This window comes from Lissotriton helveticus, chromosome 2_1, assembly GCF_964261635.1.
Source record: "Lissotriton helveticus chromosome 2_1, aLisHel1.1, whole genome shotgun sequence".
NCBI classification, from domain to species: Eukaryota; Metazoa; Chordata; class Amphibia; order Caudata; family Salamandridae; genus Lissotriton; species Lissotriton helveticus.
Window position 1 is genome coordinate 1212208807 of NC_136059.1, and position 15936 is coordinate 1212224742.

The following is a 15936-nucleotide window of genomic DNA, read 5'->3' on the forward strand; positions in this document are numbered from 1 at the left end:
CCGACATGCGCACTTTAAGTCTCTCTCTTACTGTGCAATTAGTGAGTTGGAGTAGTCACAGCTGCAGCCCCCCGGTCTCCTAATGAGCGCTAATTCTGCCTGTCCCAGACAATCCTGACACTGCTCTCATGCTGTTGGCTAACATAAATAGCAAGGGCCCAATTCACAAAAGTAAACTTAGACATTTGGTCTAAACTTAGACTAAACATCTAAGACTAGGGGCCTTATTTATGAAAGCCTTGCGCCACCGGTGCGTCACTTTTTGCCATGTTAAAAGTGACGCACCGGAGGCGCAAAGCCTTCATAAATAAAGCCCTAGGCGTCTAAGTTGACAACTTTGAGAATTCACAAAGGGCATTTATGAGTACTATCTTTATGTCTGCACTGGGGTGGAGATCTGGCCTGAGAGCAAACATAGCTGCCTCGCCCTCTCGACTTATTTCTGAGGTTGAGATTAGAAATGTGGGGGACCCATTTAACTAATTTTGCAATAGGGCCTGTGCAACCCGTTCTACGCCACTGAATCAATTTTTGGGATAAATAGTCATGCTGTTAACAAATAGCATCCCATAGGAACTGGGATATGTTCGACTATACTTGGAAAGTAAATGATCATGAAATCCATACACATGGCTATCTGAAGGAAATAATGATAGTTCATGGACCATTTAAAAAGAAAATTGAGAACAATTAAAGGAGATGATGTGGTGTTGTGGCCAGGGCTGTGACTTTGGAGTTGGGGAAATGGGTTGGAGTCTCAACATCGGTTTAATGTCCTGTGATTCTGGACATGATACATGGACATATTTGGAGGAATTTTCAATTCTGCAAGTGGAATCGTAGAAGCTTTGGTAATTCTGCATTACTCTTATAATGCGGATTTACTGATAAATTAAAATTCTGCTGCTCCGCCAGTGGAATTGAAAATTATGTAGTAGTTGCTAAATTTAGAAACCACTACATACCACATGGCGCCCTTACATAATCTGCAGCGATTAGAAACCACTGCATACCACTCAGCTCATTAAACATTTTAATCACTGCAGATGAATACAAGGACACCGAGTTTTATTTGTCTCCTCTATTGTCTTAGCACATAATGTATCTTTGCATCCATGTTTGGCAATGATGGTGATGTATATGCAAACATAGCTAGACATGATATTTACTTTCATGCCTGCTCAAATTTGCTCTAAATGCAGCATTTTCTTACTTTAATGCCCCAAACCCCAATATGTCAGTTGGGCTTGCTGGCTTTGCTCACAACATAATGCTCATCTCTAACTTTTACGCCCTTCCACTTTGAAATGTCACCAGCTGCCACTGGTGCAGAGCAGAATTACTGTGTGAAATTCCACTGCAAACAGTTATAAGTGGACACGTGTTCCTGCACACAGATTTTCCGTTTGCAGGAACATCGTTCCCAATTTTACCAGCCTGAAATTCCAACCAGTAAAACAACACCCACAATGTACTGCTAAGAAGCAGAGCTCTCCCGGATCTGAAAAAGAAGAATCCAAGAACAGATTTTCTTCTCTTTTAATGTCTGCAAGATGTAATCTAGCTAAAACAAGGTCAGTTACCAACACATAAACGTAAATACAGCTTAGTCACACTACCCAAAATGTCCTCTGTAAAATAAAAGCCAGACAAATTTGCTGGCATACAGTTCAAAGTTAAAATAAGAATTCCATTTTGGAATATACAGAAGACTAGCCACTGGTTTCTGCTCACATTCAGGGACTCATTTACAAGGAGGTAACACCACCAATCCATCAAAGATTTTGACGCATTGGCGGCGCTGTCACTACTCCATATTTACAAGGTGGCATATCTTGGAGGATGAATCACTTTTTGGAGGAACCGGCGTCGGAACTGCCTGCATCTTGTAAGTTTTTATATATGTTGGGTATGTGGTCTGTCGTCATTTCCACCGTAAAACTGATGCATGGATATTTAAGATATATTACTAAAGGGATGCAGCGGTGGCTTGAGTTGCGCAGAGGTCGGGTAACGTTTAAAATCTTCAGACTGTGAAACCCAAGCATAAGAAATGATGCATTGACTGCTACATAAAGATAAGCTGGAAAGGATAGTGTTGAAACCCTAACTACACATTTCTCAGCTGTGAGTCACAAGGAGATGACCACCACCAACCACCCACTACACCCCACCCCAACCACGCACCCCACCCTCACCACAACAAAGGTAACGCAGCAGAAGAGAGCGAGTTTATTGCAAGCAGACTACTCTGATAGGACTTAGGGAGGATGAGGTAATCACCTATTACATGGCTGAGGATGCAGTCTATTATATAGCTGCTACATCTGATTGCGCCAAGGCTCCAGTCAACAGCTGACAGGTCTACCAACATCCCTTCACTGGTAAATCTCATAGCAGTACAATGCATGCTGGCATCTGGATCCTTACAGATAACAGATGCCTGAGTGGCCGGAAACTCCCTGCTATCTTTCTGATCATTCCTTCCCTCTGTCCTGGATGCCATCATTTGCCTGACACCCCGCCATAGCCTCTTCCCCAACACCCAAGAACTGGAGCAGGAGACAAAACAAGCCTTTTATGCCATAGCTGGGTTCGGACACATGCTGGGTGCCATGAACTAAACACACATGCCACTGGTCCCCCCTGCAGCCATATCACACCTCTGCAGGGACTAGAAGCATGCACACTCCATGAATATCCAAGCCATCGTGGACCATCGGGCCTGTTCACTAATGTGCTGCTGGGCCAAATACCCTGGAAGTGTGCATGAGGCATACATATTCAGGAACTTCATCATAAATGACCGTTTCAAGAATGAACAATAGGGGACCGGCTTGCTTGTAGGTAAGCGAAACTCAAATACCTAACACACCCTCTAACAGTTAGAAATGGATGACATAATGCTTATCACTGTGTCTGTTGATGCAGATAGGAACATAAGTAAGAGGTGTGTGGCTCATACGTACACCATGCACCATGGTACATGTGCCACATAAACCCACAAGTTACCAATTTCAAGACATCTGTGGTTTACCATGGACATATGCATGTGTCAGTGTAAGGCATGTCTCATATGTCATTACCTACCTAGGGAGGACAAACTACCCAAATATTAGATCCACAATCTACCATTTCACACACGTAGTTTGACCACATAGCATAGAGTGGTCAGGATCATCTCCAAATTGACATCACATAAAACTACAGGATCAACATGATAGTCAGGATGTAGAAGTATACAATGTATCAGACCATGCTCAGCATTCGCTAAAACACAGAGTAATGGAAGAGAAATGTGTCAACCTATGAACAGCTGTATGACTAACACATATTGTGAAAAAATGTCAGAAATCTGTAAGACAATGTAACTACACATAACACATATAGCCTTCCATGTATCTGTAGCAGATAACAAAAGTATTGACAGTTGTGCTTTCACTTTCAGCTGACCAGGGATATAGGATTCAACCGAGGGTCATGACCCCATATGCACACCCCCATACTGAGCCGGAGAAGCCCTACAACCAGACACTCAGCAAGATACGGAATATTGTTGAGAGAATCTTCGGACTACTCAAGGCCAGGTTCCACTGTCTGGACATTTCAGGGGGTAGAATGTTCTACTGCCCCCCAATGGTCTTCAAAATAATACTGGGATGTGCCATACTGCACAATATATGCACGCACACTAATGTCCCCTGGGACGGGGACCGACACCAGCAGGACCCAATGGAGGAGGAAGAGGATGCAGATGGTGGAGACATCCAAAACACTCAATCCTTGACGCATGCACATTGTCCAACATTTATTTACTTGAACCACATGCTCTGGAATGGAACATTAACCAACATGTCATAAAGGTTCATCATAACATTAAATGTTTGAAACCATTACTTGTCTTTAGGTTTATATCACAGTCCTAGGAAACATCTGCTTACACACACTTCATCAACTAGAAGTAGCCCTTAGAAGTTTACTATCAGGTTAGAATCCAGCCATCAACATCAAAGAGTCAAAAACAATGTACTATGCATTGTTATGTGTTGCATGTCAATTGCACCGTGTCCATTTATATAGCAATGTCATTGTAAAAAAACACTCTTGAGTAGGAAAGGTGACACTTTTCTAGGAAAGGTGACTTTTCAGTAGTAAAGTGGAAAAGCATAGGGCGGAAACCATCCATCAACACCAAACCATCAAAAACAATGCATTGGGCATAGTGAAACGTGGCTATTTATCTAGCGGAGCATCAGAAAAAAACAGCACTTTAGTAGGACACTTGGTGAATACGTTGGAAACATGACTCATCCACTGAGGAAATCATGCAATGGCTCAGTCATCCTACTAACCAGGAAGTGTGAAGGTCCTTTCACTTTCACTTTCTATTTTGTGGTCTGTGCTGGCTGGTGGAGGTGTTTTGTTGTTTGCTGGAGAGTTTGGTGCTGTTTCTTGGTCTTGTTGGTGTCTGTGCTGTCCTTGTCATATCCCAATACTGTCACATTTGCCTGTAATTGTATTTTATTTTGTTTTGTGTAGTGAACTGTGGAGTGCTTGTCTCAATAGGGGTTAATAGATTTAGGGGTAGGGGGAAGGAATAGTGTTTTTTAATGTTGGGTTTAGGTTTGATAGTGGGTGTAAGGAGATGTTGGGCAGGGCCAGAACCCTGATGGAGGAGGAGTTTGGGAGCCTGCTGTGGCTGTTGGTCAAGTACTTGCCAGACATGGGAAGTGGAGGCAGGGTTGTCTAGGGCTATCCAACCCATGAGAGGCAGCACCGGTGGAAAAAGGTGCGGTATCAGATGACCCGAGTTTTAGGTATTGAGAAGGCCATCCAAAAATGCAAGCACCGGTGGTCAGATATCTTCAGCCAGGAGTAGGATCTCCTGGATCACCTCGAAATAGAAGTTGGTGGGGCTATCAGTAAGTTTCTATATACCATGAGCTTTTCGCTGTGTGACTGTAGCCGTTTTATTTCTGGAAGGGCTGGGTATGGATATAGGTTACGATGGTAGGATGCGGGCTAACACCCTTATATAAACTGAACATGCCACAGGGGCCTGTTCAGATGTGTATTGCAATAGCCAAAACAGACCATGCAGTGCATGGGAGGCCATAGGTGATGTGGGACACATCCCGCACTGCTCAGGGAGTATTTTCACCCGGCCTGGAAGGTCATTACTGACTCAGAACTGTGGGGGCCACCCGCCAAGTGGTGCAGAGCAGGAATATCGATGGAGAAATATCGTGGGACATTAATATCTCCGCAGAAATATCGTTTGGAAGAAATATCGACAACAAAAATATAGTTTGACCAGAATATCGACTGACAGGTAAGTAATATCGATAACAATAATATAGTTGTAATAAATATCGTTTACAAAAATATAGTTTACAAAAATATCGATTTATTAATAATGTTATGTATTTTAGTGTTTTTAATGAGAATTGTTTGTCATTTTATTATATGTTTTGGAATTGTATTAGTTATTAATGTATTTTATGTTTAATTTTGTGTTATTAGTTCCGTAGCGGGTTGTGGGTTTATAGGGGAATAGGGTGGGAAGTAATTTAATTATATAAAATTAATTGATTAATTAATGTGTTAATTTATTTATAATAGTTTAATAATTAGTTGTTAATTAATTTCAATTAGTCAATTAATAATTAATTATGTTAATTGTTTAATTAATTTTAGGTGTGTGTTGTGGAGTTTATACGTGTAAACGGTGTGAAGGGTGGTAAGTAATTAATTTTTTATTGATTAATTATTAAAAACTTTTTAAATGAATTACCATTAATTAATTAGTAATTATTAATTGTAAATGTGTAATTAATTTTAGGTGTGTGTTGTGGTGTTTATAAGTGTATATGGCGTGAAAGCTGGTAAGTAATTAATTGATTAATTAATAAAAAAGAATACATTAATTTTCATTAATTAATTAGTAAATATTACATGTAATTGTGTCATTAATTTAAGGTGAGTGTGGTGGATATAATAGTGTTGAATTATGTGTAATTGATTATTTTTTATTATCTTTGTTAATAATATATTTAAATGTATATATTAATTATGTTTATATTAGAAAATCAATTTAATAACAATTTTGATAGTTTTGTTTTTAATTGTTTTGGGTTCCAGCGCTTTCCCTACTATTGCACTCACTGGAGTGAGAATAGTAATTTTTACCCCTACGCTATCCAACGTTTCCCTACTGTTGCACTCTCTGAAGTGGGAATAGTAATTTTTACCCCTCCGCTATCCAACTCTTTCCCTACTGTTGCACTATCTGGAGTGGGAATCTTAATTTTAACCCCTACGCTATCCAACGCTTTCCCTACTGTTGCACTCTCTGGAGTGGGAATAGTAATTTTCACCACTACGCTATCCAACGCTTTCCCTACTGTTGCACTCTCTGGAGTGGGAATAGTAATTTTTACCCCTTCGCTATCCAACGCTTTCCCTACTGTTGCACTCTCTGGAGTAGGAATAGTAATTTTTAACCCTACGCTATCCAACGCTTTCCCTACTGTTGCACTCTCTGGAGTGGGAATAGTAATTTTTACCCCTACTCTATCCAAAGCTTTCCCTACTGTTGCACTCCCTGGAGTGGGAATAGTAATTTTTACCCCTTCGCTATCCAGCGCTTTCCCTACTGTTGCACTCACTGGAGTGGGAATAGTAATTTTTACCCCTACGCTATCCAACGCTTTCCCTACTGTTGCACTCACTGGGGTGGGAATAGTAATTTTTACACTTCCGCTATCCAACGCTTTCCCTACTGTTGCACTCTCTGGAGTGGGAATACTAATTTCTACCCCTACGCTATCCAAAGCTTTCCCTACTGTTGCACTCTCTGGAGTGGGAATAGTAATTTTTACCCCTACACTATCCAACGCTTTCCCTACTGTTGCACTCTCTGGAGTGGGAATAGTAATTTTTAACCCTACGCTATCCAACACTTTCCCTACTGTTGCACTCTCTGGAGTGGGAATAGTAATTTTTACCCCTACGTTATCAAAAGCTTTCCCTACTGTTGCCCTCTCTGGAGTGGGAATAGTAATTTTTACCCCTACGCTATCCAAAGCTGTCCCTACTGATGCACTCTCTGTAGTGGGAATAGTAATTTTTACCCCTACGCTATCCAACGCTTTCCCTACTGTTGCACTCTCTGGAGTGGGAATAGTAATTTTTACCCCTCCTCTATCCAGCGCTTTCCCTACTGTTGCACTCACTGGAGTGGGAATAGTAATTTTTACCGCTACGCTATCCAACGCTTTCCCTACTGTTGCACTCACTGGGGTGGAAATAGTAATTTTTACACTTCCGCTATCCAACGCTTTCCCTACTGTTGCACTCACTGGAGTGGTAATAGTAATTTTTACGCCTCCGCTATCCAGCACTTTCTCTACTGTTGCACTCTCTGAGCCTGTATGGGCCTTGATTGGTCGCTGTTTATTTACTGTGCACTGGTCACATGTAAGTAGCTGAGTGAAGGAGAGAAGCAAGCATGGGTATTGTCAGATGTATGTAGCATGGTAAAGTACATGTATGAACTTGAGAAGGCCCCTGAATTGTCAAACTATACAGAGTATGGTCAATAAAATTGTACTGTGCACATAGGCATCAACATCTGGCACCCTTTGTTGCAAGCTAGGCTGGTCTTGTACCTTGTCTGAATTCTGTGCACCTCATAAGTGATGTATCTGCTATCATCTGAATACACTGCAACATGGCATACATTTGTCCATCCTGAGGGCATTCCAACTGTGCCTTATACTACAAATCCAACGTACAGACAATACCAGGCATTTGTGATGCCACTGTACTGTTCTTCATATGTACACAGTGTACATGTTCAGCATTTAGAGAGCAAAGTACCATGTGTTTTGTCTTGTAGGTGGACCAAACCCACACACCATTAGTCAGGTAGTGACATTCTGAGATTCTAATGCTACCAGTAAGTGTCACCTCATTGTTTCTGGTATCTGTAAGGATTGTGTGTGTTTGCTGAAATGGGTTTAGTGAGATGTGCAAGTGGTATCATCACTCAGCAGAAAGAAGCTGCACAAGGAATTACTACAGAAGTAGGACAAAGTTGCATGTGAAAATGTCAGGGCCAAATTGCCATGTGGAATCATCAGCAAAGTATGCAGGCCCACATGATGGATGATTCTTAATATGCTGTCCTACTGTTGTGGCAGATATGGTGTGGATACTTATGGCACATGTACCATCTTCTGCCCCCAAAACCTACTGATGGTAATTAGTTATCATGTCTCTCAACCTGTCAAGAGGATGGGGAGGATAACCTAACACAACAGGACCCCATGTAGGATGTCCGGTGGCACGTTCCCGGCAGAGTGATAAACAATTTTCAGACCTCTGTCTTTCTTCCACAGACCGGGCAGCACTGTCAGGCACCTGAAGGACAGACATCAGGAAACACCGCCTTTGTTGACATCCCTCGGGAAGTCGCGGGACAGGCCCCCTTTTAATCTCAGTCATTAGAAGGGCTGACGTCTTACACCGATCGCATTGTTGGGAGTGAAAGAGACAAAAAAGACGCCAGTAACCAAAAAGGAGGAGAAGAAGACGGAGACTACGATCAGACTCGGAGACCAAGTGGGACCTGCAGAAAGAAGGTTTCCTCTGAACTTTCCCCAAAGGACGTCGAGACATCGACAAGCAGAGGAGAGAAGCAGAACCAATGGTTGGAGACCATTCACCACGTACAGGAACGTATCCTCGGACGATACGGAAGACAGGGGAGTCACCATTCACTCGGGGATGGAGTGAAATTTCACTGTGAAGTACACTATTGTTTTTCTTTTTCTTATATAAACCTACACCTGTAACTCTGCACGTTTCAGAATTTGAGACTCTCTATTTTTTTTCCTCTTTCCCTTTCTTCCCTTTTTCCCCTTTTGCGTCTCTGACGCTGGAAGTAGTAACCATAATTGCCTTCAAGGAGAGAAGGTCATTAAGGAATACCTTTATTTAGCCCGCATTGGATGCAAAGCTAAATTAGTCAGTGCAGGAAAGAGTACTTTCAAACTTTCAACTGGAAGCATCCCTTCTACTAAAGTATGTAGAAAATTGTGGAAACTTTACAGAAGACTGTGGACCAGATTGAGTACAAGATTTATGCCAAAACTCCAACTTTCTGGCCCTCCCATGTTCTCCTTCATAGTTTTTATAGTATAGACTTTTGGCATGGGATAAGAGAGAGGTTAGCATAGTTGTAGGTTAGTGTAATTTTACTGTTTTACATGTGCTTACTGCTTATGTTTATAGGTGGGGATAGTTTAGTGGATGGGGAGGTTAATGTTTAGTATGCGTAAAAAAAATACAAAAAATATATTTGTTTAGATTTTAATGTTTAGGTAGTTTGTGTATAGCAGTAGTTTATGTCAGTCTCATGTACAAATGTGTTATAAGGGGGTGGGGGCTCGATGTTAACCTCTCTGTTATGTTATGTTATATGTATAGTTTAGGCTAAGTTAAGGGTAAGTAGGTTAGGTTAGTTTTAAGGTAGGATAGTGTAGGTAAGTTAAAATAGGTCAGTTTATGCATAGTTTAGATAGATATAATTAGTGTAGGTTTTAGTTTTTAGATGTTAAGATTGAAAGTGTATGTAAAATAAAATCTGCTGCTAACTAATTTACATCTTGCCAGTTGTGACATCTGCTTAGGTTGGGTTAAGCACATGCTTTAGGAGTTCCTGCCATTGTTCGAATACACGTGTTACTAAGGAGTAGAGCATTTCAAGTTAGCAATGGAGTCACTTAAGGGATCTTCCAACCTGATTGGTCACTGTAAGTGGCCCTCTTGCTGTGAATGGACAAACAGCCCAAAACAGGTATTAATCTAACATAGCACCGTGTGTGTATGTGACGCTAAATGTATTGTACGTATGATAGAGTCAAACCATTGTGACTGATTTAGGATGTGTTGTTGACACACTGATGGCAGCCACTTACACACTCTCCATAGCACCATTTTGTAGTTGCATCATTGGTGTTTGTAGGCTAGTATGCATGGAAGTATCACCCACCTGGGTAAAAACAACCACCAGACTTACCATTGACTGATTGACAATTGTTGCACTTCATGCATGTGACCTTGGGAAACGACTTGCTAGTTTAGTAACACAATGGGAATCCATAAACTATTTCGCATGGACTGTGCATGTTTACCCCTGAGTCGCACAAACCCATTTTCCTTTAGATGTTATGTAGTGTCTTAAGAATCTGCACATCCACCATAGTCTACTTAATCCAATCATATCCAGAAATACAACATGCTGATTCCAGAAAGTGCTTTTATTCACACATGAACCAAGGAACAAGTGGCAGTCCTTGAAGCAACAACCCCAGCATAGTGTGTGAGCCATTGGATGTCCAGACAGAGGCCATGGGGGATACGTGTCATGGTACATGTTGAGGAGAGGAGTGTTACAGTGGGGAGGAGGATCAAATTGCCATTAGGAAAGAAAGTCCACATTGACAGTCCACACATGGATGAAATCACCAGGTATGCAAGAAAACGGAGGACAGTACCTGTTGAGAGGTACACTGGCATGGCCATAAGCACAGATCATTGGAGAAACTGGCCATGTGGCACAGATATAGGCTATAGGGTAGATGTTCTTTGTGAAGAGCTGCAGTCCACATCTTCCTCCTCTGAGGTGTGTGTTGCCTCCCATGAGGGTGCTGTTGAAGGTTCTGAAACCGACAGAAGCGCACACACATCAGGGGCTGAAGATGTATATCCCTGTTCCCAGCATCTTTTCCCTGTGCCAACAAGTAAGGCAGAAAAGCACTGAGACGGACCTACTGGCTTGCCAGCACATTAGGAACATTGCAGGGGAAGGCACCCATTGCTGCTATGTAGAAGACCTGCCTCCGCTCCATGGACTCCTGGATGTTGTGTATTGCCCCTAGCTGGTTGACAACCTTGCTGGTGCCACTTTGTCAGGACATTTGCTCATGCCTCTGCCTCATGACACCAGCAATGTCAGACATGGAGGGTAGGTGCCTTCTTCAGTCTCTGAGGTGTCCTTATTGGGACTGAGGCACCTACAGACTTCTTTTAGAGTGCCCGCCACGGTCTCCATCGCCGCCCACACCTTATTGACCAGCTTCTGCTGGACTCCAACCACACGATGTTGGAAGACTGTTTGAGGGTCCTCGGAGTCCTGAGCTCAGGGTGGACTGGAAAGTGATGTTTGGTGGGTGAGACACAGATCTTCTGGAGACCCCACAATGCTGTTGTCCCTTCTGGCAACCAGAGATGGTGTTTGAATGGAGTCCAGGATTTGCTAGAGGGTGTATTGGTCGAAGGTTGGCAGTCTGTCATCCTTATCAGGATCCACTTCCAGGATATGCAGCTGGTAAGGAGTTGGTGTTTCATCCTCTAGAATTGAAAATATTTATGTTGATGGTGATACTTGTTAGTTGTTTACATGAGTTAAAAGGTTGACATTCCGGGCATCCTATACAAGTTTTTGGCATAGGGCAGCATTGCTAGCCTTCCTGCTGTGCTGCCCTATGTTGAAAGAAAAGGGCATGAATGCCACATTTTTAAGAGATACAGCACATTCCTGTCTTATTCCATAGCGTGGGTCACAAATGTCTGTCATGCACCAATGCAGTCATCCTTGCACCATGGTGCAAGGATGACTGCGTTGAAGGGATTAATGTTTTTGTGCAGGAAGGGGCACGTACCTGCAAAAAAACAATCTATAGAGGCAATTTACTCTTTCTGTTTGTGCTGCTGAATGCAGCACACATAGGAAGAGGTAAAAACAAGGAGAAATAAAGCTATTTACCTGCGTTGCACCTCCTCTACACCTCCCCTGGGGATGCATCGTATATTGATGCATTCCCAGGTTTCCAGCCTGTTGTAAGTCTGGGAATGTGCTAAATGCCATGGGTGTTACCTGGGGACACCCACCATAAGGCCCATGGTATGCCTCCCGATCGCAGTGTGAGGCAATGCAGCAATTTGCGCTGCGTTGCCTCACTCCATATCTACTAAGCCATGAAAAGCCTTGCAGGAGGGCTTTACATGGCCTTGTAGATATGGGTAAGCCCAGTGAATGGTCACAACATCGTTAAAAGTGAAGTACTGGTGGTGCACTGGGCTTGTAAATATGTCCCAATGTATTTGGACGTATTGACACCACAACTATGCACCTAATCCCCAGGGAGCCTGCATTTCCTGTCACCTGTATTCAGCCCTTTTCTCTAGCGAAAGTGATGTGGCTTAGGACACAATTATTTATGTACCTGCAGTCTGCCTTTCACACAGTACAACATGGCACTCTGCCTTGTTGTGCTGTCTTGCATGCACATTGTGAATGCATGTGGCCGGGGGTTCTGTATTTCACACATATCCTGCACACCCCTTCACAGCTTCCAACCTTGATACACTGAAGGAATGTGTGAGTGCATGTTCTTATTATGTTTATTCTATTGGTGTATACTCATGTGAGTTCATAACACACACAGCTGACTCCATATTAGTGAACAGTGAGCACAGTGTAGCAACTCTGAGGGGGTGGGCTCAGTCAAGCAATGTAGATTGCCAGCACTGACACACGCCCCATTTCATTATTGCAAGAGTAGAGTATCACACATTGTTTGACTCAGGCCCACTGACTTGTATATGTACATGTCTCCTCTGGCAATTCATATTGTGGCATTAATCAATTTGGGAGGCAGAGGTAAGGATTAGTAGTTCACTTCACCTCCAACGTAAGTGTGAATAATCAAAAAAAGTGAACCCCAAACCCAAAAAATCAAAATAATATATATATATATATATATATATATATATATATATATATATGATTGAAAATTGCAGAGGACTCAGTTGAAGACCCTCAACCATGTATTCAACCTCAGAAGCAGCATATTTATTCTCTGCTAGAATGATTTTGTGGTTAGCATACTCATAGGGACCTATTCCACCTGAGTGTCCCATTCTTCAGGTGGAAAGACCTCATCCTGGAGGTAAACCAAGTTGCTATGACAATAGTGCGGTGTAGGTGAATTAAAATGATCTGCTGTACCAAAAAGTGTATTTAATGAAAGTAAAAAGTGCATGAAGTAAGGTTAAAAAGAGGGCGATGCTACTAGGATGTGTTAGTAATCCTACTCATTTACTGTATTAAGTCAACATGTTTCAGCCGTTAGTAGCCTAGGTAAGTAATTAACTTACATGTATGTTGCTCAGGTGGTTAATCTATTTGGATGTAACACAATTGGGGCCCAATGAAGTAGCCTAAAAAGAAGAGAAGAAAAAACAGACAGAATTGCAAAAAAGGGGCATACCAAATTATCAGAAATCTTGTACAGAGAGTTCGGAGGTATGCCAAGGCATCATTCATCATACAAATAGAGTTGTGTCCTTCCAATTGTACCCTATGAGCAATATGATAAAAGGCACCTACTGAAGCATATATTTTGTCAATGCTGAGGTAAAGGTATATGGAAAAAGTGTTAAAAATGGCTGTAACTGTCTTGCTAATATTATAGTCCATTTAGTAACAGTATTGTGAGGTACTTATAAAAAGTTATCAAGGTGGACTGTAGCGAGCGCATTGTTTTATGAATTTAAAAAGGGGGCAGTAGTCAAAACAATGTAAGTCACAGTACCTTGTTATGTTGGAGGTACAGCCTAACAGGATAGAGAGGACCGTCAGGTCTGTGCACATTTAGTAAATCAGGGGGAAACAGGAAGATTAGGAGAGTAACAAGCATTTGCAATGCAATAGGTCTCGCAGCATTAAAGTTTGAGTTACTGGAATTGTAAATGACAATGCTTTGCATTAACTTTTTTTTTATTTGCAATTGGTATATAAACATTGTTTGTGAATGGTTAGCTGTTGCTTATGCCAAGCAAAGTTGCCAGTAATATAGAGTGCTAGTTTTGCTGTGCTGAATAAATATAGGCCTTGTTCGCTACGCCTTTGTAATGGAAGTCAACAGACATAGTCAATGACCACAAGTGTTTAACTTGTAGCAGTGCAGAGTGATATGTTGTAGATTGTATGCCTTATTTGAAGTGGGGGGGGGGCGGGACAGGACATAGGTTAATAAAATAACACAATGTAAAATTCAATATGCCACAAACCGTAAAAAGGATAAAAAATATTTTTAAAAACACAACTTGCGAGGTGTTGCGATGTAATAACATTTTTCTTTTACGCCCCCGACACATCATAACGGGGCGAGAGGCGCAGCTCCTGCATAATGAGGTGGTGTCCGTGTGTGCACGGCAGTGGTGGTGTGCGTGTGTGCATGGCAGTGGTGGTGTCGGTGTGTGCATGGCAGTGGTGGTGTCCGTGTGTGCACGGCAGTGGTGGTGTCCGTGTGTGCATGGCATTGGTGGTGTCCGTGTGTGCATGGCAGTGGTGGTGTCCGTGTGTGCACGGCAGTGGTGGTGTGCGTGTGTGCATGGCAGTGGTGGTGTCCGTGTGTGCATGGCAGTGGTGGTCTCCGTGTGTGCATGGCAGTGGTGGTGTCCATGTGTGCATGGCAGTGGTGGTGTCCGCGTGTGCATGGCAGTGGTGGTGTCCGTGTGTGCATGGCAGTGGTGGTGTCGGTGTGTGCATGGCAGTGGTGGTGTCCGTGTGTGCATGGCAGTGGTGGTGTCCGTGTGTGCATGGCAGTGGTGGTGTCTGTGTGTGCATGGCAGTGGTGGTGTCTGTGTGTGCATGGCAGTGGTGGTGTCTGTGTGTGCATGGGAGTGGTGGTGTCGAAATGGACTTCAAGGTGCACTTTTCCGAACGGAGGTTTTTTTAATCGAAGACCTTGTCCCTTGAGTTCGGCAATGTTACTCAGCCATCGTCAACCTGGAGCCTCTGGCCGCTAACTGGAAGGAGGCAGTACACAAACCATGCTATACGGGCAGGTGTTGCGATGTAATAACATTTTTCTTTTACGCCCCCGACACATCATAACGGGGCGAGAGGCGCAGCTCCTGCATAATGAGGTGGTGTCCGTGTGTGCACGGCAGTGGTGGTGTGCGTGTGTGCATGGCAGTGGTGGTGTCGGTGTGTGCATGGCAGTGGTGGTGTCCGTGTGTGCACGGCAGTGGTGGTGTCCGTGTGTGCATGGCATTGGTGGTGTCTGTGTGTGCATGGCAGTGGTGGTGTCTGCGTGTGCACGGCAGTGGTGGTGTGCGTGTGTGCATGGCAGTGGTGGTGTCCGTGTGTGCATGGCAGTGGTGGTGTCCGTGTGTGCATGGCAGTGGTGGTGTCCGTGTGTGCATGGCAGTGGTGGTGTCCGCGTGTGCATGGCAGTGGTGGTGTCCGTGTGTGCATGGCAGTGGTGGTGTCGGTGTGTGCATGGCAGTGGTGGTGTCCGTGTGTGCATGGCAGTGGTGGTGTCCGTGTGTGCATGGCAGTGATGGTGTCTGTGTGTGCATGGCAGTGGTGGTGTCCGTGTGTGCATGGCAGTGGTGGTGTCCGTGTGTGCATGGCAGTGGTGGTGTCCGTGTGTGCATGGCAGTGGTGGTGTCTGTGTGTGCATGGCAGTGGTGGTGTCTGTGTGTGCATGGCAGTGGTGGTGTCTGTGTGTGCATGGGAGTGGTGGTGTCGAAATGGACTTCAAGGTGCACTTTTCCGAACGGAGGTTTTTTTAATCGAAGACCTTGTCCCTTGAGTTCGGCAATGTTACTCAGCCATCGTCAACCTGGAGCCTCTGGCCGCTAACTGGAAGGAGGCAGTACACAAACCATGCTATACGGGCAGCAGCGGTCTAGTGCCAAGAAGAGGGTGCAGGCGTCTATATATCAAAGTTTATATATGTGTGCTCAGCGAGTTAAACGTGTCAGATCACATCTGCGCGAGCTGAAAGTGACAAACTGGATTCCTGGCAGGGCCAGTGTGGCTTTTCAATTCTTCTGCGGTTTTAAACTGGGCAC

At 43.5% G+C, this 15936-nt stretch overlaps 1 long non-coding RNA gene across 1 annotated transcript in view; it reads right to left on the reverse strand.

Moving 5' to 3' along the window:
- Positions 1-10318: 10318 nt before the first annotated feature.
- LOC144819683 (uncharacterized) overlaps positions 10319-15936 on the reverse strand; it is a 45014-nt gene continuing 39396 nt past the window's right edge. The window contains exons 2-3 of the long non-coding RNA XR_013607510.1: positions 13228-13290; positions 10319-11418 (exon numbers count right to left, since the gene is read on the reverse strand). This is a non-coding gene — a long non-coding RNA (uncharacterized LOC144819683). The remainder of the gene's footprint in view (positions 11419-13227; positions 13291-15936) is intronic.